This window comes from Microtus pennsylvanicus, chromosome 9 (assembly GCF_037038515.1).
Source record: "Microtus pennsylvanicus isolate mMicPen1 chromosome 9, mMicPen1.hap1, whole genome shotgun sequence".
NCBI classification, from domain to species: Eukaryota; Metazoa; Chordata; class Mammalia; order Rodentia; family Cricetidae; genus Microtus; species Microtus pennsylvanicus.
In genome coordinates, this window is record NC_134587.1 from 63,282,584 (window position 1) to 63,308,035 (window position 25,452).

The 25,452-nt window shown below is 41.6% G+C and overlaps 1 protein-coding gene across 2 annotated transcripts in view; it reads right to left on the minus strand.

Annotated features, from left to right (window-relative positions):
• Positions 1 to 25,452, minus strand: part of Csmd1 (CUB and Sushi multiple domains 1) — a 1,402,422-nt gene that overhangs the window by 441,707 nt on the left and 935,263 nt on the right. The window lies entirely within an intron of this gene.

The window sequence follows — 25,452 nt, forward strand, 5'->3', positions numbered from 1 at the left end:
AACATGTGTCAGGTATCGCTGATGAGCACAGCCATGTTCTATCAGCAGTAGGGACAGGAGTTCATCTCTGAGGGAGTCCACTGAATGAGAGTTGTGCACTGCCCAAATTGCCCTGGAATTTACACGAAGTTTTCGGAAATACCTGACCAATTATGATCGATCCACAAAATGAGAGATTCGAGATTTGTACGTTGAAATAGTTTTTACGTCTTGACTGCTCTCTGCAATCTAAATCCAACCCCCAGTTCTTTCTAACTAAAATACTTGGAGCTGACAATCCTCTCATGTTGTAGGAAGTGCTAATAGAGAGAACGATGAAGGTGAGCAAGATGAGAGTCTAACAGAGCTGCTAATGAAGACAGCCTGGAGCCAGGAGCACTGATCTCCGAGGAGGATAAGGAGGAGAGGAAAGAGAATGGCTAATGGTGATCAACCCAAAACACCGGGAAGCTGGGGCAGTGGGGGTGGAGAGAGATGCAAAGAGGCAGAGAGAAGAAGCAGGGATGCTAACGGATGGTGAACAAAGACATCAGAACTACACGGGCAGAGATCAGACATCCAGGCTGGGGCACTGTGAGCTGAGTTTTCTAAGTGGGCATTCTGTAATGAGTTCTAAGTAAGTTTGGTGGGTCACAGGGACAGAATGGAATCCAAGTGCGTATTTCAAGGGAAAGGGACTTTTGTTGAGATTCAGCAAACTGGCCAGAAATCTCCAGATAGGTCCCGGGAGGGAGAGCTTTCTACTTTGTTTTCATTTCTGTTCTATTTCAGTTTTCTAAGATGTGGGCTCTGATGTAGATAGGCAATCCTTGTGATTTTCCTGCTTTGGCCAAAGAATATTGAGATTCCATGTAAGTATTACCCTACCCAGGACCCAAAGTGTATATCATTACATTAAAATGCTTGTGTTTATATAATGAAGGGCTATCTGTCCCCAGCTATTTACTCATCAGAATCAAGTATCTTCCAGGAGCAGGCCATTTTGCTATGCAAAATGGTGAGAAGTCACAATTGGTGGCAGCAGTCCTCAGTAAAACCTGTGATGTCCTACAGATTGCAAACTGATGATAGACTTGAGTTATCTTGACTAACAAGGGAAATGCAAGAAAGGGAGCCATATGGACTCACCTTTTTTTTGTGGTATCTGTATACAGGGGTTCTGTTTCCATGATATGGGGAAGCTGTAAATGGCTGGCCCATCCTCTCACTGTGGTGTGGCAAACCAAGTTACTAAAACATCCTCATTAACATCTCATCAAAAGGCATAGTATCTTAAGATAACAGAGCCAACCCAGAACTCATCACAAGAGTAAACTAATGAGACCACAAAACGTGCTCTAGAGGCAGGGAACTCCTGCTCACAATTCCATGGAAAATATTACATTTTTCCAGGGTTTCATGTTGTCTTTTTGTGCCTGAGAGATTTCAAGATAATTAAGGGACGTCATCTTCCTATCTGTGAGAGTGTATTCCATAGATGCAACATTAATGATACAGTCTGATTAGTAGGTCAGTAGCACTAATAACTAATATTTCTTTCTACCTCATGTTAATAGATGAAAAGAGTAATTGGCGCACAGAGGGGATAGGTCTTAAACCATAGATTACTCAAAGAGGCTATAGAGGTGTGGGCTCACATCTGATGCTCACTGCTGGTGTCCAGAAGACAAGGCTCACTGTTCTGAGTATGCACCCTGACACGATGCCAACTTGTGCCGCATTGTCTAATTCTGGTCTTGGTTATGTGCAATGACTCTTCTGACTTTTCTTCTTGGTGTTTCTTTAAATCCCACACTTTATTTTCATTGAGACTTTGAAGATGTACAAATGGTGATATTTCTTTTTTCTTTCCTTATAAAATTAGACTGCCTTAGGTATTCATTTTGGTAACAAAACTGAGAAGTTTGGCCCATTTCTCAGAGAACACCAGGGAGCCATGTTCTTATAGAATGCTAAGGTATCTGACCCATGTCTGGAGCACATACAATAGAGATTATTGTTTCCATTGAGCCATCCTACCCAAAAGCATGGGTACATCTTCCTCTCTACAAAGTTCTCAGGGGCTTGTGAAGTTTGATGCTCACAATTTAACAGGGTCTAGAATCACCTAGAAGAAAAATTTCTGGAAATTTCTTTCCCCATCTTTCCCAGTCTGTCTTTCTTCCTGATTCTTTTCTATTGTTGTGTAATTTTCTCTGCTTTCCTCTCTTTCTTCCCCCTCCCCGTGTACCCTCTACCATGACCCCCATGTTCCAAATTTACTTAGGAGATCTTGTCTTTTTCTACTTTCTATGTAGATTAGATCCATGCATGTCTCTATCAGGGTCCTCATTATTGTCTAGGTTCTCTGGGATTGTAAACTGTAGGCTGGTTTTTCTTTGCTTTATGTCTAAAAGCCACTTATGAGTGAGTACATATTATATTTGTCTTCTTGGGTCCAGGTTACCTCACTCAACAGTTTGTTTTCTATATCTATAAATTTGCCTGCAAATTTCAAGATGTAATTATTCTTTTCTGTTGTGTAATACTCCATTGTGTAAATGTACCACCTCTTCTTTATTTATTTTTCAGTTGAGAGGCCTTTAGGTTGTTTCCAGGTTCTAGTTATGACAAAAATGCTGCTATCAACATAGTTGAGCACATGTCCTTGTGGTATGATTGAGCATCCTTTGGGTGTATACCTATAAGTGGTATTTCTGGATCTTGAGGTAAACTGTTTCCTAATTTTCCAAGAAATTGCCAAATTGATTTTCAAAGTGGCTGTACCTGCTTGCACTCCCACCAAAAATTCAGGAGTGTTCTCTTTACCCTACATCCTATCCAGCATATTGTTTTTGATCTTGGCCCAAACAGCATTATTTCTGCCTACATTCCACGTTCTAAAGAGATTTTTTCCCCCCTGGTAGCAGGAGCCACACCATGGCCTGCTGCTGTGTGTGTCTCTTTTCTCTGCTTCGAGGACCTCCAGAAACATTATGGGCTCATATTCAACAGCAAGCTGACTGACTGATTGCCAATTAAAAATAACTCATTCCATCGCTGTCTTATATGAGGTGCCCGCTATGTCAAGCAAGCAAAGGCATTCCAGTTAAAATCGCCTTCCAGACAGAATATGAACCTGTGGAGCATCTGTGTTCTGAGGATGCCCTGTACACCAGGTAGTGCTCCTGAACTTGATGGGAGCTGGCTGACAAACAAGCAAGCTGTTCTGAATTTAATTGAGGTCTAGCTGCATTCAGCTGCTTTGCAGAGACTGTGCCCTACCAGCTGATATTCCTATCCTGGATTATCTTGCTAAGCAGTAACTGACTAAATAAGACTGTGTCTCTGTGCATGCCTCCCTGCCAGTCCCATTGTGAGGATTGCTCTAGGAGATGTGTAATGGAAAGACAAACATGGAAGACAGATATGCATTGCCGGCTGTTTTTTCACTCTTTGACTCTTTTGAGGGCCTGCCACCCAGTTCCCAAATAATCACACACAAGATTTATTTTTTTCTTATGAATGCCCACCTTAGCTTGGCTTGTTTCTATACAGCTTTTCTTAAATTATCCCATCTACCTTTGCCTCTGGGCTTTTTTCCTTTTCCTACTTTTGTAATCAGTCTTACTTTCACTTTTACTCAGTGTCTGGCTGGGTGGGTGGTTGGCGCCTAGCATCCCCCTCTCCTTGTTCTCCTGCTCCTAGAGCTCTCTCTTCCCAGATTTCTCCTCCTATTTATTCTCTGCCTACCAGCCCCACCTATTTTTCTCCTGCCAAGCTATTGGCCATTCAGCTCTTTACCAGACCAATCAGGTGTTTTAGGCAGGCAAGGTAACACAGCTTCACAGAGTTAAACAAATGGAACATAAAAGAATATAACACATCTTTGCATCATTAAACAAATGTTCCACAGCAAAATAAATATAACAAATCTTCAACTATTCTTCCACAGCATATATTCAATAAGATTGTTCTTGCGAGTATTAGTCCTAATTAATTTACATGTATGTGTGAGTCATAAGGGCCATTCCCACCCTTCCCAGGTTTTTCCAGACAAACAACTCTGAATCCTCTCCACCCCCACCTAACATCACAAGATGAATGCTTCATATCTTCTAATTTGTATTAACTTATTTGCTTCTGATTTACTAAGAAGATGCTTGCTGAACATTTACCATATATCACAGTGTTAGGCAGAAGGCTACAAGGACCATTAAAGAAGTAAATAGCAAGAAAGAATGAAAGCGGGAAGGATCACCAAGTAAGGAGGCGACATCACTGATTCCCACAGCCTGGAGTGTTGGGTGACTGCCTTTGATGAAAGCAGAAGAACCTATGCTTCTGCTATCCCCAGCTTGTGCTACCATGAAGAACCCTCTGGAAATTACCATCTCATCTGCATTGACCATTGTCCATGATGAAGGCTTTGGGACAATGTAAGATCCTGAGCTGTCTTCAAGACTGTAGAAGTAGACTGGTGTTAGGGTTGGCAACATTATGGGACCTGTATATGGTCAATATAAATTTGTTTCAAATTTTTCCAATATCCCATTGCCCCCTGTCCCCACTGGTGCAAGAGAATTGTCTGTATTCTGTCAATCATGTTTTAAATAAACACTGATTGGCCAGGTAGGAAGTATAGGTGGGAAAACCAGACAGGAAATAGAAATGATGCAATGAGAACAGGAGAATTCTGGAAAGGAGGAAGTTGATTCCTCCCAGTTCTGCGCAGGCCACCGAGGAAGCAGGATGTGACCTGCCAGCTGAAAAAGGTACCGAGCCATATGGCAAAAATAGATCAGAATAATGGGTTAATATAAGCTACAAGAGCTAATAAGTAGCCTGAGCTAATGGGCCAATCAGCTTTACAACTTATAAGAGATCTCTGTGTGATTTTCTTTGGGGTTTGCCGGCTGTGGGGTACCAGGCGGGACAGAAACTCCAACAAGCAGCCCCCTCATGTTACACCCCACAGTGGCATGAATTATCCTATGCTATGGAATAGATGTTCTGATTGACACCTGACACATAGAGGCCACTGCTTTTCTAAGCAGCTCCCATTGGAATCAAGGATTTGCACACAGAAACTAGCATCACAGTGATAAGGAAGATGATCATAAACAAGTGAAAATGATAACTGGTCTTTAAAGCACTAGATTGTGCACTACAGTACACTAGCTGATAGGCTGCCCACTTTGTTAGTCAGCCTGGTCAGTACCGGCTCCCATCAGCTCTGGTCTACAACCTTACTTGACTTTCCAGTGGAAAAAACCTCAGCCTGTGAACTGCAGTAATGACTCGTGTGTTGAGATAGGCCTTTGAGTGCAATAGTTCACCAATGTTATGGAGGTAATCAACTACTTTCTAATGGAGACTCTGCTGAGTAGCAGAAAACACACACCTGGTACTTCAAATTTGTCCAAAAACCTATGATTGGGGAGCTCAGGGGCTCCCAGGGTGAACCTCCTCTATTATTCTGCTAAATGCACACGAGTCAAACTGCCCCTGTAAATTCCTCTCATTAACCATAGATTAGTGTGTTCCTTAGACCTCACAAGAGAAGCATTTTTGTGCAGTGGGGATGGTTAATACAGAAAGTCACAACAGGTCAAAGTGCAAAGAATAAACTTGCATGCAGTACTCAGCCAGAAATGGGACATTTGCATCATATCCCTTGCCAAGGTTCAGAGACTACCATAGAGGAGCGAGGGGAAAGGTTGCAAGAGCCAGAGGTCGGAAAGGATTCATGAAAAATGGGGTCTTCTGGACTTGACAGGACCATTGTACTCATGAACCCACAGCTGCCGTGGTTCCGGCCCAAGACCTGACAAGATCAAGGGAGTCAACATTCTAGTCAAAAATAGGAAGGACCCTAACTGAGGAGTTATGGACAGTTGACAGCTTCTGGGAAGAAATAAGCAGCTTTCTGTAAAGGAATGTGGCTCCAGCATGGTTGGCATACTCCAGGGGATGTCCCACACCCTAAAATATATAAAGAGCAGACATTTGAGTTGATGGCTTATTAAACTTTTAAAGAGGACATGAATTAGGGGTGCGTAGAGAGATGGAGGTGAGTCTTGGAGGATTAAGGATAAATATATAACATATATTATATATTTACATATATATAGTATGCAAATAAAACACATGTATAAAATGCTCAAAGTGTTAATTAAAATACCCAAGCCTCACAGAACATCATGGAAAGGAGGTGGAAAAATTGCAGGAGCCAGAGGACTAGAAAGTCTGCTGTGAGTGTGTGTTTTGTTAAAAAAAAAAAAGCAAAAAAGCAAAGCTATACCAGTGATAACTCCACAGCATGCCTTCAGAAACAAGATCTGGATAATGACACCTGCAGATATGTCAATGGAGAAAGGGGAAATGTCACAGGGTCTCAGTCCGAGACTAAGTACTGGATGTGTGTGTTATATGTAATAATAATGCATGCAATAATAATAATCAAAGAAAAAGAAGCCATAAAATTGAAAGGGAGTAAGGTGGGATGAGGACTTTGAAGGGGGAAGGGGGAGAATGGCAGGGAAAGGGTAAGATCATATGATTATATTTTAATAATAAACATTTTCAATAAATTATTGGACATTAGTCACAGTTGCTCACTCCAATAATCAGTCTTAGTAATGGGGAGGCTGAGGCAGGAAATTACTGCAAGTCCATAGCTAATTTGAGCTACACTGTAAGTTCCGGGACAGCTTGGGCTACAAAACCAGTAAGATTGTAATAGGGTTTTTATTTATGAGATGAAACACAATGAGCAAAAAGTTGGGGAGGAAAGGTTTACACTTCCATATCATTGTTCATCATGGAAGGAAGTAGGGACAGGAACTCAAAACAGGGCAGGAACCTGGAGGCAGGAGCTGAAGAAGCAGCTATGGACAAGAGTTGCTTACTGGCTTGCTTTTCATAGCTCATTCAGCCTGCTTTCTTAATAGAATCCAGGAACAATTGCCCAAGGATGGCACCACCCACATGGAGCTGGGCCCTCCCGCCTTGATCACCAATTGAGAAAATGCTTTACAGCTGGATCTCATGGAAGCCATTTACTCAACTGGGTCTCCTTCCTCTCTGATGCCTTCTGCCTGTGTCAAGGTGACACACAAAACAACCAGTACAGAGACCCTATCTAAAAAACAAGAATGAATAGGTATTTTTACACAGATATTCAGACACTCAGTGATTTGGCTTCTGAAGGAAACATACCAACCCTGAGTGCTTACACTGGGAAGTAAGGGCCATGAAACTGTTACTGGGTGTCAGTAAAGTGCCCAGAGTTAAAGGGACAGAATTAGGGAAGGAGACTTCACAGAACCCCTCATTGGTGTGGAGGACAAATAACACTCATGAAGGATGCTCAGGTTGGGGGACCTATGAGATACAGTTCTCACCACTGCTTAGAATTTAGGGAGATCCTACAACTGTTTGTGCATCGGGAAACTCTGCCCTTTCTAGATCTCTCTAAGCCAGGGCTGGGAAAACTCAATCACTTTGTTAACTACTTTGTTCTGGGAGTCTTTAAAACTCCCAAAGAAAAACAACAAATACTGAATTCTGCCAGGAGTGGTGTCTCAAATATATATATTTGGTTTTTGAGGGAAGGGTTCTCTAACAAGCCCTGCCTGTCCTGTCTGTAGACCTTGCTTGCCTTGAACTCAGAGATCAGCCTGCCTCTGCTGCCCAAGTGCTGAGATTAAAGGCATGTACTCATACTTTTAATCCCAACACTCGGGAGGCAGAGGCAGACAATCTCTGTGAGTCTGAGGCTGCCCTAGTTTACATACTGAGATCCTGTCTCGAAAAAAAGAAAATAGCAAAACAAAACTCTGAACTTTGTAAAACTGGACCACACATTTTAATCCAAAATATGAACATACTTTTAAAAAAAAAACACCACAGGATGATATAAAACTCAATGTTCCCATAGGTTTTTCTAACTTAGATCAGCTATTCTTCACCTATGTTGTGTTCTGTCCTCTGACATCTTGTCCCAGACTTATCTGTATGCAAAGTGAAGTCAGTAATGCCGAGAGAGCAAACGTTTGGTCCAAAGAGCTGCTGGCATGCCGGGCTTTTCTCCATTCACCCTGTCAAATACCTAATGAAGGGAACCACTGCTTCTGGAGGCATGGGTCAAAAAGTATGACCCACAGATGGGCTGTTTTACATATTCTGTTGGTCAATCAGCCACAAAACCATAGCCAGTTACTTCTTCTGGGAGGAACTTTAATCACATAGAACATCTTTTCTAGAATGATATTTTGAATGTCCTGAAGTGTTCTGTGGAGAGGGGGATGCAGAGTGATAACCCACATGGGATTATCGGTTCCTGTCAGCATGCTGAGGGCCATTTAGTCCTGTGTAACAGAACTATTTTAAGCTCATAACAGTGGAGAGGTGGCTTGGCATATGAGAGCTCTTGCTGTTCTTACAGGGGATCTAGATTTGTTCCCAAACACCAACATGGAGGCTCACAGCTACCTGTGGCATGAGTATCCAATAACTGCCTTCTTTCGAGCTCCACAGGAAACACATACACATGGTCCACATACACACAGACAGGCACATGCACAGACACATAAATACATGAAGAAAACATTAAGATAAAAAGAAAAAGGAATGTTTCAAAGGGTTTTGCTAAATATCATGTTTGTGCCATAGTTCTTACTCAACAAATATTCATACACATATAAATTGACTCTTGTAATTATCTTAGGATGCTGTTGGCTCTCACTGTGAGGCATGAAAGCAGTCAACCATTTAGCAAAGTTCCCCACACAGGAGAGTGACAGCCAAGCACAGACCTTCAGACCTTCATTCCATTTCCTGGTATTTTGGCTTTGTCTTAACTCTGTGTTGTTGGCTTTGCCAATGATGTTAAAATGCAAAAGGAAGTCAAGTGGTTTAGTGATCCCATCTGCTCATGAAGCTGAGACAGGAGGACCACAAGTCCAAAGCATATCTGAGTTACAGTGAATTCAAGACAGGCATGGTCAGTTTAGTGAGACTCTGATTCACCAAAACAAAAAAACAAACAAATAGTAAAAAGACAGTTGAAGGTCCAGTTCAGCAGAGGAACACTTTCCTCAAAGGTACCAAAACCTAGGTTCAATTCCCAACATCACATACACACAAACACACACACACACACACACACACACATGCACACAAACACAGACATACAAACATATATACACATGCATGCACGTGCACACACATGAACACACATGCAGGCACATATACATGCATAAACACAAACATACAAGCATGTATACATATATGCATATATACACACCCATGCATACAAACACATACAAACAGACACAAATGTGAACGCACACAGGATAATTCATAACCTTTTTATGTTATTGATTGATTTTGAAATGATTGTTGGAATTCTAAATTTAAGTGAATTTGCAGAATGGCAAAAAAAACTTGTTTTATGTAAAGATAGAGCATTTCCTCAACTCCCAAGAACATATTCATATTACTGATAAACTTACTCTGGATGCAGCAAACCTGTCTGTTCCAGCATAGTGACAGTCTACTCCACACACAGAACACAAGGAACTTTTTAAAATAGATGTATTTTTCATTCAAATGATACTAAATCGTCCTCTTCCTTACTTGTGTAATCTGAACTTTTTCCTTGCTTTCTCTTCTACATAAGCCATCAGGAAGCCTGTCATGGTTCCTCTTCCTACAGTGTTATCAGTTAAGTCCCGTTTTACACACTAGACGGGAAGGAAAGCCACATCCTTGACCTTACTACAGGGCCACGTGACCTGCCTGCTTCCGAATGCTGCAGGCTGTTTCCCAGCATCAACACTTTCATCAAAACACCTATGCCCCTCCCCTATGGGCAGACATCAGTACAGTTCCGCTGTCTACATTATACCAATGCGGCAGAACACACGAGAATTTACCAGTTCACAACTTCTGCAGCCAAGGCCAAGGAGCAAATTCATTCTGGAACCAACATTTTGAGACTCAGCTGAACCTCATCTAGAAGCAGTCATATAATTCTAAAAATAAAACCAGAATTCTCTTCTCTAGCTATCAATTTTCTGGGTTCCTATATGAACCTCGTGAGTAATCATAGGAGTGATTATCTTGATGTCATTGCAGGAGCCACATTTAAGCTGATTGACAAAATCTGATTCTAGGCTGCAAAGCAAAGCCATTCTCTTGTTTTATGTCAAAATAGTGACTATAAAGTAAAGTAGCCTGGGGCCGACTGCAGCCAGGATGCTGGGTTTAATGACACTGCGGTCTAATTGTCTTTTTTCGCTGAAGAAATCCTTTGAATCTTCACCACACATCATCAAATTGCCATTTGGAGTTCAGCTTGGGCTCCTTTCTGTAAAATGAGACTGGTCTATTCATTATAATGATGGCTTCTTGGGTAATGACAGTGTATTGGCGTCCTAGCACAGAAGGAGCTGTCATTAATGTGCCCTTCAGAAGCTACAGCGAAACCCTAGTGAAGGACCCACGTCGTAAGCAGACTTGCATGTCTGTAGAGTCCAGAAGCCACCCATCCATCTGAGAACTCTTCCAGCCTTGGGATTATGAACATTCCACTCTAGAAGCACAACATTGACTGTTTTGAATTAAGACAGAAAAAAAATTGCACAATTGAAAGAAAATCATTCCGACCTTTCCTGTTTTTTTTTTTTTTTAAATTTGACAAACGGGCCTGCAAAGGAAAGTGGCCCTGTATCATGAAGAGTACAACACTCTCTTGCAGACAGGATGACAAAGCTGAGGGAGCCTGTCATGTAGTGAGTGACTCCCCATCCTCCTGGCCATTCCTTCACCCCAATAACCTCCCTATGGGCCCTGTCCTACGTACATTTAGTACATTTTTGTCTAACTAAGTCTGCAAGGGGTTGAATAACTGCTTCTGCTTGGGCCTCCTGATAGGGCTGAGGGACCATGTGAGTGTATAATACACACATCAGTGCTTTTCATGTCATTTCTGTATAGACAAAAAAGGAAAAGGAAAAGAGCATCCCACTTCGACGCTAAAATATATTGGTCACCCACAGCTGAGTGATGGATAGATCTTGCTGCTCTACAGCACGGCGGTGAGCAGGTAACCATGACTAACAGCACACCCACCACCACGGCTCATGCATGACAGGAGCTAACTTTGGAAGGGAATTATGAACGGACAGACATAACAGAAGAGAAAGGGCTAGAGGGTTTTCTCATTTTCTCTACATTTATCAACTCTCCTGTTCCTGAGATGGTCTCTGAGAAAACAAAAATCCTTTTCTTTTGTTTAATGTCTGTCTGGGTTTTACCAGGTAGCCCTGACTGACTTGGAACTTCCTATGTTGACCTCAAATTCAGAGATCTGCTTGCCTCTATCTCCCCAGAGCTGGGATTAAATATATTTTCCACTTGCAAAGGAAAACTTTTCAGGAAACAGCTCTTTGCAGCATGAGTGAATTTGTGCCCTTTTAAAGTATGAGCCTGAGCATTTAACAGGTGAGCTATTTAACCTCTGACTAAATTTTGTTTCTCTCCGTCATCTTAGATGTCCATCTCTTGGAAGACTGAATGATGATTTTTGCTCCTTGGCTATCAGCCACATGCTGGGGCCGCAGCTCTGCCTCCCTCTCTACCTAATGGTTACTGAATCGGGAAAATCTCAGCCACCTTCAAGATCATGGGCCTTGAGTTGTGGCAAAGCCCAGCTTATGAAAACCTTTCAAACTTTGTTCCACTCTGCAGTGGGGGAGATTTTTACCCCCCAATATGGAGACAGAGTCAGCTTATCTCCATGGGGTACTCGGAGTCCTATATCTCTATGACATCCAAGGCCTTTGCTTGTCACTTTTCACCATGTTTACCTGAGCCATTCTGCTTCCTTGAATGTTGAGAATCAACCTACTTATATCCCCTTTTCAATGTGAAAACACCCAGAACACTCGGTGATTTTCTCTCTCACGAATGTGTTTATATAAATGTGTTCTGCATACAGCAGCTACTGAACTTTGGTATTTGTCCGTTGCACAGTAATGGTTCTATCTTCTATTTAGATACAATGAAAACTACCCAGGAGCACCTACATGATAAAGATGCAGCGAATAATTGTCTTGTGAAAAGCAAATGAATACAATAGTATAATTCTATCGAAACACACAAATTCTGTCTATTTTATCTTGGAATGGAACACAAGAGAGTTGTGAGCCACTCTTTCTGTATGTTAACTCACAAATGCCCACAGAACACTGCATGGAATGATATTTATGAAGAAGTAATAATATATTCTTTCATATAGAACTCACTATTCACTGTTTCTTTTTATTCCATTTCATTTATTTATTTATGTTTCAGCTTGTGGCTTGAATAAAGGGCTTCATTCTCTCTACATCTGAGCTGTAAGCCTGCCCCGGCCCTGTATTTAATTAATTAGCTATTAATTTACTTTTTTGCAGCATTAACGTTGACTATAAGACTTGGCACATGCTACGTAGCACGCTGTTATCTTCAACCCTCTTTCACATTTTTTTGGAGGCTGGGTTCCCTAGGATCACCTCAGATTCACTCTGAAGCTCATTCTATCCTGGAATGTGTGATCGTCCTGCCTCAGCCTTCCAAATGGCTGGGATGGCAGGCATGTACCAGGAGGCACAGTGGCATTTAGGCTTAGATGCTGGATCAGTGATGGAAATTTCAGGGAACCCCTGGTACAGAGCGCCTTGTCTTCCTGAGCTTCAGGGAGCAAGCAGCCAACTCAGAAGTCCTGCTCTGGGAGGTATGTGTGAAGAGGCGCCTGGGAGTGCTGTGTTTCTCTCATCAGTGGTTCTCAGCCTTCCTAACACTGTGACCCTTTAATATGGTTCCTCGTGTTGTGGAGACCCCCAATCACAAATTATTTTTGTTGCTATTTCATAACTATAACTTTGCTGCTGTTATGAATCATAATGTAAATATCTGTGTTTTCCAGTGGTCTTAGGTGACCCCTGTGAAAGGGTCATTCAATCCCCCAAAGGGGTTGCGACTCAGCTTGAGAACCAGTGCTCTACAGAACTGTAATTGTCATTTTTATAGTAAAGCACTGGGGAAACCAAAACAAAACAAAACAGCCATTTAGGGGAACCATGAATTTCATGTTTTCTCATGAATAGTAATGTAGTGCCTCCCTACAGAATCTTTCAAGGCTGAACTTCTGCCTCCAAGAATTTTTCATACATTCCAAATGTTCCTCATTCAATTTCAGCATGACTGACATCTCAGGAATGATGGAGATCATGCTAATGTCTCAGCAATCTTGTCAGCCTGGCACTGGTACAGAAAAAAAGGATTCACAAATCAACTGACCAAGGGAGTCAAGACACAAGTCCTAGTACAGTCTACTGGGCAGTGACCGAGGAGCAGAGGTGACTTAAAGGGGTGAAGTTGGCTGCTTCAGTGGATGGTGAAGGGACAGCTCAAGAGTCATCCACAACAAAGGAAACCCTAGGCGTGGACCTTACATTGCTCCCAAAAAGTAACTTCAAATATTCACATGTCTGAGTGTAAAATGCAAAGCTATGAATCTAGAAAAGCTCAGAGGAAATATGTTAGAATTTATTAAAATGAGTTCCTGTGCTGTGAACCCCACTGGTACTGTGGAAGAGAGAATCTGGGGTGTCTGAGATACACTATGAGTCCCAGGGCAGCCTGGACTTCAGGGAGTAAAAAAATTTCCAAACAAACAATCAACTCTCTGACAGAAATCTCTTAGATCCCAATTAAAAAGTAACAATTAAAACCAGAGAAAAATCTAGACATGTATTTCACTGAAGATGACAGGCAGATGGGATATAAATATACAAAATGTTTCCCAAACCTCATGTCATAAGTGGAAATGCAATTTGAAACCACAACGTTGAGTGCCCACACATCCCTCCCAACGGGCCAAACCCAGAAGACTGATAGCAGCAGATGCCCAGGGACTCTAGGAGGCAAGAGCAGGGCCGTTGCTGAAGGGATCTTCAGAGTTTCTCACAAACCAAACTGGTAAGTAATTAACAGTAGCTGAAAGCAACCAAAGTGTTCATTAGAGAACAGTGAGATGAACTATGGGTTCAGGGACATCTGAACCAAAGGCAATGATTTAACAATGAAAACCACATAGGTACGGAGGGAAATTAACACACACTTCCAAGTAAAAGGTATTGATTTGGAAAAGCTGTGGGCAACATGCTTTCAACTTTGGAACATTCCAAAAAAGACAAAAATTCGAGATTTTCAGACTTTCGTTAGCCAGGGTTTAGGTTGAAAGAAAGATGTAAGGACAGAAGCTGGAATTTGAGGATATAGAGACTGCATGCCACAATATTGTTGTCATATAATGTGACTCATTTGCTTAAACTCACGAGACATCTAGCAGCAAGAGCACATCCCAGTATACACTATAGATTTATGCTTCAACACAGTCTAGACATGGGGGTGCCAACAGTGGGCAAGCGACTGCCTGTCTACCTGAGAGGCACACAATGAGAACTCTCCTTTTCCACCATGGTGTGACAGTGAACTTGAGGATGCTCAAAATATAATAATATCTTAATTAACTAGCAAAAGGTCAGAACAGCAACAACAAGGAAGTCAGGATGATGTCAGTCACAAACACCACACGTCTTTGAAACACTGAAACATAAGCAGTTTGTTATAAGCAGAAGCAGTTGCTAAGGAGAAACATATTTTCCTCTCTTCAGTGATATAAGCCCTGGTGAGTTGTCCATGTGCCTGGAAAAGAAAAGCCTGAGACATGTGCTGTGAGTAACGCTAATTAAACCCACGGTCAGCAAACAAAACCCAAATCTAAACAGAGCGACCCACACAAGGAGACAGAGCACTGGCTGAAGAAAGCAGAGGACTCCGGAAATGAGAGGAAGATAGGAGAGGGTCAGGGTGAACATGATCCAAACACAGTGTAGAAATACATGAGAATGTCATAACAAACCCCATTATTATGCATAATTAACATATGCCAAGAAAACCCCCAGTGGTCTAAGGTCGAATTTTCAAACACTTTGCATAGGAAATGCTGAGCAACAAAAAATAAATAAATAAATAACTCATGTTCCTGCATCCTGAGCTTCATTTTAATAAAGTACACTATAGCTAACTCTCTTTATACATTGAATATTAATGCAGATTATCGTGAGAAATACAAGTCCACTTCATGGGGATTAGTTTATCAGGCATATAGAAGAGGACACTGGAATGCTTGCTCATTTGCTTTCTAGCAGATGGAGGGAGGTTGCTATTTTGGAGCCCAGGAGTACTAGAAAAAGCTATCATGATGTCTAAGGACCATGCAAGGAGAGGACAGAGGGAGTCACATGTCGAGCGAAGGGAGGAGAAATGATGGAGCACAGCAAGACAGATAGGATGGAGTGCAGAACTAGAGCTTGACAAAACGTTAATACAAATACCTCCCCTCGCCCCCTTTGAAATGAATAGCAGTGAATGTGGAGACTCGTGGCAGCCTGAAATGGAGAGGAGATAATCAGCAACTTCTGGGGGCTCAGTCCTATCAAGACATGCGTGCCAACCCTTCAAAGTTTCAGGGATCCTTTCAGGAGTGTTTGATGTATATAGGAGCCAAAAAATAACAGTGAGGAGACACGAACCACCATTGTCTAGACTCAATACAACCACTGAAGTCAGATTCTCATAACAATTGCAGTTACTGTACTGGGCACACACACGACTAACCCGGCCAATGATCAATCAAACAAGGGCCATTCACAGGATCCTTCTCTTAACCCCTGAACTATTGGCTAATGCTGGGTTCTGGGAGAGGGGGACCCCTGGATTTATTTGCGCATACTCTGCTGAACCTACCAGGCTCTCACGAATGGCTCCAAGCCCAACGACACATACAGAGGGCTCTGTTCAATCTTAGTGGGGCACAAAACAGAGCAAAGAGATATGAATATGAGAGATTTGTGTGTGAGGAGTGGAGATCATAAGGGCAGTAGGGAGATAGGGGCTGGGAGCAGTCAACATATATTACAAACATATGCATAATACTAAAAACTAATATAATTAATTAAAGCAATGTTATAGATAAGCTTTAGGTGTTTTATAGACCTAAGTAAGAGGATAGTTGACTAGAATCAACACTGACAGTAAACCTGCCCTGGATTAAATAAATGTGTTTCTAATATCGCCTGTAGTATTTTCATAGGAGATACTCTTTAGACTGCATAGAACATTTTTCTACTCTCTTCAATCATTTTAAGAATAACATCAAATCAGTCCTTCCCAAAATTACCATTCATACATGGGGCTATTTCCCCCAATATGAGAAATACACAAACTCAGAGTGCCCTCTATGTTCATATCAAAATAGAAACCCAGCATCTTTTGGTGGAACTTGAGTACTCAAATTCTTGTGCGTTCCTGAAACTGAATTTTTGCTGAAGTTGTGATGTTCCCAGATAGACATTGCAAGCAGAGCATTTGAACGCTAGCTGGTGTATGTCATTTTATATGTGCTGTGAACTCAAGGGCAAACTCTCTAATGGATGATTTAAGCAGGCACGTTGACCGTGCAGAATTCCGATGCTGCCTGTAGAGAGATGCTTGCTAACATGGCATATTGACTCTCCAAAGACAATCATTGCTATCCAGCCTTTGGATCTCTCCTGCCTCTCTTCTCTCAGCCCATGGCCTTCCACAGATCTTCCAGCAAGGCTTATTTCTTCTGTCACTGACATTTCCCTCTGTCTGCTTTCTCTATATGAAAATATCAATTCTTTGAACTTTAAGGGATATGACTGAACAAATATTTTAAGGAGTAACAGTCAATTGTTGGAATTAAATGATCCTCTTTAATTCAATTAGTGTGCTAATTAATAAGGGTCCCCTTCTGAACGCTTAAAAGTCATCATTGTATATCTTTGACTATTCCAATGTTTTCAGAAGACAAGAAAAAAAAAAACAATTGTTAACTAATCCCAAATTATAGGAACATATAAAACATTAAAAAATCAGAAATACTGTAATAAGTAAATAGGAATCTAAAATATAATTGCTCAACTCTTTATCACTTGTACCTACATTTCATGATATAAATTCCCTCTTTTCTATATGAATATAACTCTTCTGAGCTCCTGTGGAAATGGACCTATGAACGAGGGTAATGAGTAAGTTGCTGTATTTGGTGATCTACAATATTAGGACAACACGCTGAAACACCCCTGCGATCAACAGGTCACTGTCTTTTTGTGGCTCTGGCTACGTTGCTGTTTAAGGCAAATGGAAGATGTGATTCTTCTTTACCCTGTGGTCATGATACGCAGGACTGCTAAGTCTTCTTGCTCCCAAGAGAAACGAAATTTAGGTTTTTCCTTGAAATCTATCAGATCAAGACATCAGTTCTTTCAAAGAACCCTTGAAAAAGATGAAAAGGCAACATGCAGCCATGGAGAACATATTTGTACTCCACATGTCCTAAAGGACTAGTATCTACACTATAGAAAGGGGGGCAAAAAAATCAACCAGACAAAGCAATCTGAAATTGTCTCTGGTAAAACTATATGCACAGACAATTTGTAGATGAATGAACCTCTTTCATTAAAGAAATACAAATTAAGTTATCACTGTAACGTGACATTAGTCCCCACCTGCCAAAATGGATGAGGCTGAAAAAAATAAATGTAATTATACCAACATGGGTGAGGATGCCATGGAGGGGATTGCACATATGTTGCTGGGGAGGGTGAAAATGGGACAGCCACTGTGGAAGTTAGTTTGACAATTTGCTGCAAACCTAAACGTGTGATTGTCATAGAGCACAGAAGTAATTCTATGTCTGGGCATCTATCCAAGAAAAGAGAAAGTCCACACTGGTGCAAAAACCTGCTCACAAGTGTTAGCAGCATCCTTACTCATAGCAACTTATACTGGTCCCAGAGCCACCACCTTTCAAAGGGAAAATGAGTAATTTTCCTGGCCTGTATCTGACTACGAAAAGCTACGAAGTCAAAAGTCAAGCTGAAATGACTAGGGTGGAACTTGGGGAAACTGTGCTAAGTGGCAAGGTCTATCCAGAAGATTGCATGCTCTGGGACTAGACATGATAGTCTAGGGCTGTACATAGCTATCATGAAAAAATCAACAGTAGTCACCTAGGGAGGCTCCCTATGAGGAAGAACTTACAAGGGAGGCATTTGAAGTATACACACATATGTGCAAGTGCACACACACACACGTGCACACACACACAGAGGCATGCAAGCCATTACTGAATTCCACTGGATATTACATTCTCTGTACTATTCCTTGTCAATCTCCTAACTGTTCCAACTTTAGCAGTGTGTAAATGTCATTCATGAAGAACACCTTACAAAAGAACAGGTACAGAATCAGCTTCTAACAATGTCATACCATGTATTGTGAATTCATAATAATTTCAAAGCCAAAAATAAGAATGATCTAGCAGTTATTTAATGGCTTTTGAAAATACAAGCATGTTATCATGTTGGAAGCACAGGAAAGGGGGCAGACTCGAGAGCAGGTTTACGGTGTGCAGGTAAGTCTGTTCATTTCATGGGAGCCCTGGCTGATCTTGGGTATAAAGTTTACTGAGAATATTGACAAAGGCAGACACATTGTCTGCTCCTTAGCCTGTATCAGCTCCATTCCTGATATCCTTTTTCCATGTGCCATACATATCACATAGCATCCATGAATTTCCTTAAAATTGGCTGTAGATAATGAACATGTTCACCTGTTAGTAAAAACTTGGAATATTTACTTCTAAACTTTTCATAGACTGAATTCAAAGTTATCAATTATGGACAATCTGATTCATTCCTCCCCGGGAAAAAGAAGCCAGTTTGATTGTATAATTCTGTAATTCCATGAGGACACTAATAAATGAGATGCCTCTGCACTATTTCCAGAGTTCTCTCTAAACCTTTAGAGCATGTTCTCAATGAAATGGCCTGGCCCATGGGATTGGCCTTTCTTCTTAATCCCCTTCTACCCACGTAGTATTTCTTGATTCTGAAATCCACTGTCTTATCTGCTTTAAAAGCCAGCCTCATTAATTGATCTTGCTGACTTATTTTCTTTGTGTCTCCAGCTGACAGGCAGAGAGTGTAATTGAGGAAAGAGCTTCGGTGATTGATCAATTTAGCCTTTAGACCCCTCTGACTGAGCTCCCAATGGTATTGTCACATAAATCATTTACCTGTAACCACATGGGCTCCCTCCTCTGACAGACATTAGCATTACCCCCACTCTATAGGCACCTGAAGACGGAACTGTGCCAGAGTTCCCAAGATAAAAAGGTTAGCTTATTTTATTTTACACCATTTGATGAAAATGTGTGTGACATGCTGAGCCCCTAGAATCTGCCATGGGTTGGCTAAGCCACAGAGCGGTCCTTCCAGCCAGTGATGGCACCTTCTCTAGGCTTCTGTCTTCTGTTATAAGAATAACAGGACCAAGCAGAAGGAGAGAGAGCACGAGCATGGAACTCAGGACCGCGAGGGGTGCACCCACACACTGAGACAATGGGGATGTTCTATTGGGAACTCAGCAAGGCCAGCTGGCCTGGGTCTGGAAAAGCCTGGGATAAAACCGGACTCTCTGAACATAGCGGACAATGAGGACTACTGAGAACTCAAGAACAATGGCAATGGGTTTCTGATCCTACTGCTCACACTGGCTTTGTGGGAGCCTAGGCAGTTTGGATGCTGAACTTACTAGACCTGGATGGAGGCGGGTGGTCCTTGGACTTCCCACAGGACAGGGATCCCTGATTGCTTTTCGGGCTGGGGGGAGACTTAACTGGGGGAGGGGAGGGAAATGGGAGGCGGTGGCAGGGAAGAGACAGAAATCTTTAATAAATAAATAAATTAATAATAAAAAAATAAATAAATAAATAAAATATATCTGTGTACATCTAGAAAATCTAAAAAAAAAAAAAAAAAGAATAACAGGAGGCAGCCGCTGGTCATTTTGCTAAGTGAATTCTTCTCTTTAGTTAATCAGTTAAGCTTTGGACTTGGTTTTTTTGGATACTCAAAGGGCTTTTTTCCCCCCTGGGCTTGAACTTCAATTTTGCCAGCTAGAACCCAACTGAGTCCTTTTTTATTTTATATCTTAACAGAACTTATGTTCCTGGTTGCCTTGAGAAAGACATGTATGTGTTCTTGGTTGCCTTGAGTATGATATGTATGTGAGTGTCCTCTGGAATGTGAGGGACTACCTCGCTTTGCAGACAATTTCTCGTTTGGCTTTTCGTTCCTCAGATATATCTAGACATCAGCTTTTTGCAGCAAGGTTTTTCTGGGTATTTACAAAGATATTTCAGCTCCCGTGGTGACAAAAGCCTATTCGGTTGCTGCATAATTTACTAACCTGATTTATAAAGCACTACATTAAATCTAGTACTTTCATGCGATAGGAGGATGGGGCCTTCTGAGGAAAGCAAAGATCTGTAATGATCGAAATGCACCCTGGAATTACATGCGATGAAAGAAAGCAGATTGGGGCAATTATCCCTCTTTTTATCATTAAACCTTCGGAAGGCTGCTAGAGGTTAATGGAACTATTATTTTTCCTTCTTTCAAAATCCGCCTTAAAGTTGATCTGGCTGGCTCCATAGGAGGAGCCTGGCTCTTGCTACTGCAGGCAGAGTTTCTATTATGCAAGGAGAGAGATCACACATGTGTGTGCTATCAATGAAATAAATCCTAGAGAATCTGTGTCCTGGAAATGAGCCCTGATGATGAGAGGGGGGCCCTCGCACACTTAAGCACAAGCATGGTATCTTTGATGACTTTTTTTTTAAAAAAACATAATATGATTTCTGTAGATGGGCAAAGCAAGTCACGCTAACTGGAAAATTCTTCGAGGGAGGACTGACAGAGCAACCACGCTTCTGGTTACCTGGGCTATGACTGAAGATGCTACCTGAGATGGATTCTAGAGGAAGTGTCAGGACAAGAGTATAACCACCTTTATCTGTGGCTTATACACTTCCTGAGAGAAAGGGGGGGGCTCTTCTCTAGGCAGATGGGTACATAGAAGAGGCAGAGTTGTAGAAGCTCCTTCCGCTCCTTCAGCCAATAGCCGCTGAGATACCAGCCCACTGGGGCGTGGTCTCTCTCCCTTTAAAAAAGCAGCCACTTCCCTCTGCGCTGTGTAAATCTACATTGAATTTGTAAAGTCATTTCATTAACGTTGCATGGGGAAATTGTTTCCAACAAGAGACATCTATGTTCCTCCTGCCCCGTGACTGTTCTTTTGAATGAGCTGGAAAGGCGTTTACCTCTCCATCTTCTCAGGGAAAGCATCTAAGATGGACTTTGGCCCTGGAGAAAGCCCAGAAGAGGTGGAGGACAGACTGTATCCACTACTGTCCTCTGCAAACAATGGCCGGGTCTGGTGCTGTACACTTGTAATCTCAACACCTGCCATAAGAACCGCCACAATACACACCACACACACACACACACACACACACACACACACACACACAGAGAGAGAGAGAAGAGAGAGAGAGAGAGAGAGAGAGAGAGAGAGAGAGAGAGAGAGAGAGAGAGAGAGAGAGAGACAGAGGAGAGAGATTCTCGCAAGTGCACGCATGACCGCAGTCCCAGTTCCCCTTCAAAGCTTCAGATCCTGTGGTCTGTTCCTACAGGTCTCAGATGAGTACATATCTCACAAGACTTGCCTTGTGCAAGGGCATTGACAGAGTGACCACTGTCACATCCTTCCCCTATGAGAACTCTCAAGAAAAAGAATAGGCCCGATGAGGACCGAGACATGCAGAGGGGTGACCTAGGGTGGTACTCACAGCTCACACTCCATCCCGGCCTTCTGTTAGGGGCTTTTAGAACATATTTTGTCAGACATCATCAAACCCTAATTTGGGGAAGTCTTTAGAGTACCTGTGCCAGGGGGTCACATTGGCTTGCATGTCCTACACAGTCATAAGGGGTTGTGGCCTCCAAACCCTCGTGTAGGTCTGAGACATGAGCCTGAACCTCAGTGAAGCACATTAGAAAGAATAAGGCTCATGAAAAGGGCACTGGCATCTATCTGCATGAAGTATTTAGTCCAGCGGAAATCCAAATAAGGCTGGCTGCCACGGTAAGTGGGAAGAGCATGAATTGTATCTCATAACTTGCCCTTATAGAGACGGTAAGGAATTTACAGAGCACAAAGGGAAAATGGCCATCCTTCTGGGCTCACAGTAGGCTCAGAGCTTGTCCTACAGGCCCACCTCCAGCCATCAGAACACAGGTACAAGTGAAACCAGTGTTCTGCTTCTTTCTTGGCATCTAGAGAGTGAGGCACCCTGCTGTTAAGCCCTGGGATGATAATGCATTTGGGACTGCTTTCTTAGACAAAACTAAATATGGGGGTAACTAGCTGCTCAGTGCCCACTGCATGACATATATGGGAAAGGATCACTTAGATTATTCTAGGTCAGGAGCTGGAGAGATGGCTCAGCGGTTAAGAGCATTGCCTGCTCTTCCTAAGGTCCTGAGTTCAATTCCCAGCAACCACATGGTGGCTCACAACCATCTGTAATGAGGTCTGGTGCCCTCTTCTGGCCTTCAGGCATACATGCAGAAAGAAAATTGTATACTAAATAAATAAATATTTAAAAAAAAAGATTATTCTAGGTCATCTTCTGGATGGTGATGCATACATGATGACTGACTCAGCATCATGGATGGTGAATCTTGGACCAGATCACAGCAAGTGTTTATAACCCCAGAGTCTGCCCCTCCTGCTTCCTCTGGGAAATACTTCACTGTCCTCAACTGTCCCTTCAGGGTCACACGTCTCCCTCACACACTGATCATGAAAGGCGCCTGGTTTCTTCAGTTCTTCCTTGTCCTCACTGATGAATCCTCAAGCAAGGCACAGCGAGTTTAGAACTGCCTGGACATGGGGAAAAGAACTTTCTAATTCTCAAAAGGAAATGGTCTGTTACTTCCTGTATCAATAGGGACAGGAGGAAATGTCTTGCATGAATAAGCTACGCCAATGCCACCCAAGCAAAAGAACATGTGCCCAGTGGAAGGAGCCTCTCATCTAATGCTGACTTAATACAAACATATTGCCTGACAGGTGGTTCTGTAAAACTGTAGATCACCACTTCAAAAATTTCAATCCTAAAACTGATTTTGCAAAATTATTACCAACACTTTGTTTTACTACCTGTAAGAAGCAAAACTTTACATTGGCAAACAAAATCCCTTTCTTCACACTTCAATCATCCAATCATTTCCACCATTTAAAAATGTATCCTCCCCACAATTTCATCTGAAAGACATAGGTTGTGACTATCAAGAAAAAGTACCAAAAACATTCACAGGGTATTAATTTTGCAAAGCACTCCCTGCAAGGACTCAGATATGGGATACCCAGTAGGCACAGAATGGGCACAATGTCAGCAGAAGTCCAGGAGATGGCTGAAGAAGGAGAACCCAGGCTAACATAATGTGTGAATACTCAGCATTGCAGTAGAGCCTGATGCCATAATCGGTGTCAAGGAAATCCACAGAGAAAGTCTGTAAGATGTATGTGACCATCTAGATGAGAATGCAGCTCTGGGTATACAACCAGGGAACACTGAACAGTCAGACCAGCTGTGAAGGATGTATGGCAGTAAGCATTGCAGATTCCTGCTGCCATACACAGAGATATTTCCAGGCTGTGCAGTGTGCTGCATGGCAGATTTGGCTTTTACTTAGATAAAAAAAGGTTTATATGCTGTGTGGTGCTTCCCAGAGTTGAGGTGGTGAGGATGGCTTTTATGGGCAGTCTGAGGGGCAGTAAACATGCTTCCTCCATGTTGGACTATGTGGAGACAACAGGTAGGATCTTGTTGGCCCTAGCCACACCTGCTTGGCAAAAATGGAGAGGAAGATGCTTCTGGTCAGAAAATAATTACATAAAAAAGACAGATTCAAATAAAAAAAATCTCTAAATTAGTCACATTGTTGAATAAATATACATAAGCTTGGGAGAGAGAAGAAAAAGGGTACAGAGAGTTATAAAAAGAAGTAAATGGTTTTTAAAAAATAAAAGTCTTTACAGAGATGGAGTAAACTTGTAGAAAAATTAATAAAAATTTAAAAATTCCATGTAAAAATAGAATATACACAGAGAGGCTGGGTTATGTATATTATTGTGTTTTCTTTAATTTTTTTGATTGCAGAGAGATATTTGATTCTGGGAGCTGCTAAGCTAAACCATCACATATGTTTTAAAGGTTTCTGGATTTCAACATTTGGGTCTAAGGATATGTGTCTTTGGAAAATAGGTTCTTCTTTTGTTTCCACAGCAGATGAGAACCTGTGGGTTGCTTCCAGACTAATGTGGTTTGATGGACCAAGATCCCCTGAAAGGTTGCTGTGAACACCCCCAAAATACTTCATCTAACAAAAAGCAGGAAGCAGTCTGGAGAGAACTACACCCAAATTCCCTAAATGATTTTTTTAAATCTTTGTTTACATTTAAAGGGGGATATGCTATAGAGATTTGCATTGGTATGGACCTTGGTTTATTGATACAAATTTAAGGTTAATTTTGTTATGCTGTATAAAGTATTTGTGCTCTTGATTAAGATATTGTGTTTGTGTAGCTTATTTGAAAATGTAATGTATAATTAAGAAATATAGAGTAATAGATAATCACCTATAATAATCAAGCTTATTGTCATGATGTTAGGTTTTCAAGATATATAGAAATATTTTAGCTAGATAGGTATTCTTTCATAGACCTTCATAATTTGGCATATAAAATGTTTTAAGAACTTAGGACTTTTCATGACAATGAGACACATCTGCTTCTGGCAGCACCACTTCAAAAAGAAGATAAGCATTGAAGAAACTCCTTATGAAGTTTGTTAGCCATTTGGGTAAGAAACTGCTCTTGCCTGGATTGCTTGATGGTATGCTGTATGAACTGGACATGCAGAACCCACAGAGAAATGACTGCTGAAGCTGCCTAAAGAAGGTGACACAGTTCTTCATGGTTCCTGCTTCATGAAAGAGTCTCCAAGACATTCTGCAGGACACATAAAAATGTGACTGGAAAACTGTCAATATAGGTGGAACTGTCTTTGAAATTTCTCTCTTTGTGGAAAAGTCTGCTGGATATCATGGGCCTGTAGGCTGAAGTTGGATGCCCCAACAATACAATGAATTTTGGGTGACTGTCCAGGCAGCAAGATGTCTTTGTCAATTCTAGAGTTTTGGAAGTTGCTTACAAGATACTTCCTCTTTACTCAGGTAATATTATATCCTTCTGGAGTCTTTGATGGAGTTGAAGAATAGATAGTAATAATATAGTTTTCCTTAGTTATGATAAAAGATAAAGTAGATATAAATATTGTAACTGCAATTCTTGCTTGATACCTGTTTTGTTATATGTAATTTTACTATGTTAAAGTTAAAACCTTCCTTTTTATTT